The sequence below is a fragment of the Hipposideros armiger genome, unplaced genomic scaffold (genome assembly GCF_001890085.2).
Source record: "Hipposideros armiger isolate ML-2016 unplaced genomic scaffold, ASM189008v1 scaffold_908, whole genome shotgun sequence".
NCBI lineage: Eukaryota > Metazoa > Chordata > Mammalia > Chiroptera > Hipposideridae > Hipposideros > Hipposideros armiger.
Genome location: NW_017732258.1, coordinates 373,975 through 378,712, shown reverse-complemented (window position 1 = coordinate 378,712; position 4,738 = coordinate 373,975).

The window sequence follows — 4,738 nt, the reverse complement described above, 5'->3', positions numbered from 1 at the left end:
AAGCAACGTCCTCCACAACTAGACTGAAGAACAAAACGACAGCAACTTGTCTGTTCCCCTTCCCCTAATTCCCCAGCACTGTTCCCATCCCCCCAATTACCCAATAAAAATCTTTAAAAAGAAAAAAGATCATATATCACGATCAAGAGGATTCATGTTTTAGTATGCAAGGTTGGTTCAATATTCGCAAATCAATTAATGTGATACATCACATTAATGAAATGAAAAATAAAAATCATATGGTCATATCAATAGATGCAGAAAAACTGTTTGACAGAATCCAGCATTCATTTGTGATTAAAAAAAAAACCAAAAAAACTCTCAGCAATGTGGGAATACAGGGAACATATCTCAACATAATAAACGCCATATATGACAAAACCACAGCTAATATCATACTCATTGGGGAAAAAGTAAAATTGTTATTCTTAAGACCAGGAACAAGATAAGGATGCCCACTTTCATCACTTTTGTGCAACATTGTATTGGAAGTCCTAGTATTGTATTGTATTGTATTGTATTGTATTGTATTGTATTGACAGCAGTCAGACAAAAAGAAAAAAAAAGGTATCTAAATTGGAAAGGAGGAAGTAAAACTGTCATTTATTTGCCGATGACGTGATACTATATATAGAGAACCCAAGAGATCCCACCGAAAAAGTATTAGAACAAGGAATGAATTTACTAAAGTAGCAGGATACAAAATTAATATTAAAAAATTGGTTTCATTTCTATACACCAATAATGAACTATCTGAAAGAGAAATTAAGAAAATGATCCCATTTATAGTTGCATAAAAAATATTTAGGAATAAATTCAACCAACGATGTAAAAGACCTGTACCCAGAAATTATAAGACACTGAAGAGAGAAATTAAACAAGATACAAATAAATGGACATGTATACCATGCTCATGGATAGTAAGAATTAATATTGTTAAAATGTCCATACTACCCAAAGCAATATATAGATTCAACACAATCCCCATCAAAATACCAATGGCAATTTTTCACAGAACTAGAACAAATAACCCTAAAATTTATATGGAGCCATAAAAAACACTGAATAGCCACAGTAATCTGAGAAAGAAGAACAAAGCAGGAAGTATCATGCTACCTGATATCAAACTATACTACAAGGCCATAGTAATCAAAACAGCATGGTACTGGCATAAAAACCGACACATAGATCAATGGAACAGAACAGACAGCCCAGAAATAAACTCATGCCTTTATGGTCATGTAATCTATGACAAAGGAAGCAAGAATATACATTGGGTTGAAGACAGTCTATTCAACAAATGGTGCTGGGAAGACTGGACAGATATATGCAAAAAAATGAAACTGGACCACCTTCTTATGCCATATACAAGAATAACTGCAAAGTGAATTAAAGACAAATGTAAGACCCAAAACCATAAAACTCCTAGAAAAGAAATACAGAAAGTAAAATCTCAGACATTACCCTTAGTAATATTTTTACTGATATATTTCCTCAGGCAAGGGAAACAAAAGAAAAAAATAAACAAATGATACTACATCAAACTAAAAAATTTTGCAAGCAAAGGAAACTATCAGCAAAATGAAAAGATATCTTACTAAATGGGAGAAGATATTTGCCAATGATACATCTGATAAGGGATTAATATCCAAAATTTGTAAAACAAACCCAAAAGGAACTCATACAAATCAACATCAAAAACAAACAATCCAATTAAAATAATGGACAGATTACCTGAATAGACATTTCTTCAAAGAGGATATACAGATGGCCCACAGACATGAAAAGATGCTCAACATCACTAATCATCAGAGAATTACAAATTTAAACCACAATGAAATATCACCTCACTTGTCAGAATGGCCATCATCAATAAATCAACAAGCAAGAAGCGTCGGAAACGATGTAGAAAAAAGGGAACCCTTGCGCACCCTTGCTGGGATTGCAAATTGGTGCAGCCACTATAGAAAATAGTATGGATATTCCTCAAAAAAATAAAAATGGAACTACCTTATGACCCAGCAATTCCACTCCTGGGTATTTATCAAAAGAAATCCAAAACACTAATACAAGAAAATATATGCACCCCTATGTTTACTGCAGCACTATCCACATAGCCAAGATATGGAAACAACCGAAACGAAATGCCCATCAATAGATGATTAGATAAAGAAAATGTACATTTATACAATAGAGTATTATTCTGCATAAAAAAATGAAATCTTACCATTTGCAACAACATGGATGGACCTAGAAGATATTATGCTAAGTAAAGTAAGTCAGACTGAGAAAATAAATGCCATATGATCTCACTTATATGTGGAATCCAAAGAATAGAATAAATGAACAAACAAAACAGAAATAAACTCATAGATACAGAGAACAAACTGATGGTTGCTAGGTGGGAGGGGGTTGGGCGGATGGGTGAGAAAGGTAAGGGATTAGGAAGTACAAAGTGGTAGTTACAAAATAGTCACGGGGATGTGAAATGCATTATGGGGAATATAGTCAATAATATTGTAAAGACTATGTAGGGGTGTCAGATGGGTACTGGATTTATCAGGGGGATCACTTCATAGATTATATAAATGCCTAACCACTGCGCTGTACACCTAAAACTAATATAATATTGAATGTCAACTATATATATATATATATATATATTTTTTTTTTTTTTACAAGATGTGGAGTACAGCACAGAGAATGTAGTCAATGGTATTGTAATAGCTATGCATGATGTCAGAAGGGTAGTAGACTTGGGGGTTTTATCACTTTGTGAGGGGTGTAACTGTCTAATCGTTGTTTTGTACACCTGATACTAATAATAAAATTCAATTAAGTTAAAAAAATAAAAAAACATTTAAAAAAAAAAGACACATTAACCAAGTCACATATAGGTTGCCTCTGACAATTAAAGGCAAACACAGAAAGGCATTCAAAGGGAGAACTAAAAGGCCCAAGAGACAAAAAGATAGTGGATATGTACTGAATTAATTGGCCCTTGTCATACCATAAAGAAAAAAAATTTTTAAATATTATTTCTAGCATAGGTTAAAAACTTTTCTAAATTCTTCACAAATTCTTTTTAAGGAATGTGAGAAAACAATTTTAAAATTCAATTTTCAACATATTTTTTTGACAATCAGCATGTATTCTTCCCTTGAAATTCTACTGTTCACACCTTTACCTTTCTATACTTTTTTCTGACCTTTTTTGTCTCCACTTTTACTCCTCAACACTTAGTAACTCAACACTTTGTCTAATGTGAATTATGAAATACAAAGGAAGATTAGTACAGTGAGTCCCCGCCTTACGAACATTCGAGTTGCGAACTTTCACAGATACGAATGGGCCTCACATTATGAACATTCTTAGATGCAAACAAATCGCGGAAGTAGCTCACATGTCTGCCAGACATTGTCACAGTTGTGCTGCTGTGTGCTTACTGTACAGTGCGATAGTGTACAGTAGTACAGTGCTCAATCAGAGCCCCATATGTCTGGAAGCAAGAGGAAAAGCAGTGGTGATGTGGAGGGGACTGCTAGGAAGCGCAGAGCAATAATCATTGAAACAAAACTGAAAATAATTGAGAGATTGGACCGAGGTGATAAGATGGTAGACGTTGTTCATTCTTATAACATGAATCATTCAACCACTGGCTTTACATTGTATATTTGTGTCAAAGGTGTATAAGACTCACTTTGTCAGACTTACCAATGAGTCAGACTTACCAACGAATCCGACTTACAAACTGTCTCCCAGAATGGAACTCGTTCGTAAGTCGGGGACTTACTGTATTGAAAATACAAGATTAAGTAAAAATCAAAAACTGAAAAAGTGATTTAAAAAAGGAAGATAAAGAATAAGTGTGGTAGCCATGAAATCATCTCTCTTTACTGTGGCTCTGAGAACTCCACTCCAGGGAGCATATTTCACTGACAGTTCCTGCTGCTGCACTCTAACTTCTATTGCTGTATTTGCATTAAAGCCACATTTTCCATGAGCTCCTCCTCCTAGGCAGTTGCTGAACAAGACAGGGATACAAATGCAGGCCCAATCCTGGGAGATGGAAGACTCCCCTCACAGCTAGCCTTAGTTGAAGGATCCCCCCACTGACAACTGCACTGAGTCTACAATAAGATTCTTTCACCCATTCTTCCTTCCTTCTATATCTCCTTCACAAGGGTCAACCTGCATCATGGTCTTTCAGCATTCCCAGCCTCTTCTGACAACCTTCACATTTTCCCTTATAGGCATTCTCCCTAACAACTCTTTGCGTGTCTAATCCCATCTTCGCATCTGTTTCTTGGGGACCTGAACCGTCACAAATGGTACCAAGGGTGGTCTGAGAAAACAAGCAATAAGATGGGGAATTTGGACTGGCTCCCTCACTACTCAGTCTCTGGCACATAGTAGTTGTACAGTTGCTAAAGATTTCCCAGCTCTGACCTAGGAAATGTCCTAGTGAAGGGAAGGGCTTTTGTAGGTGTGATGATTCAAGCATTTGATGTAATAATGCCTACAGAAACAGTGGAGTTGGCTGGTTACTGATAAGTTACATTGATGCCCTGAAGAGGGCTAATGAGAGTCTGTTAATGGCTAAGTGTGAGAACAACAAGGCCTAGGTGGTAGCTCACAGAGACCCTTATCTCCTGCAGTGAAGAGCAAACACAGATAAAAAACTGTTAAAGATTCTTACTAGACTAATCATAAAGTATATAGATGTCTAATAACTAAG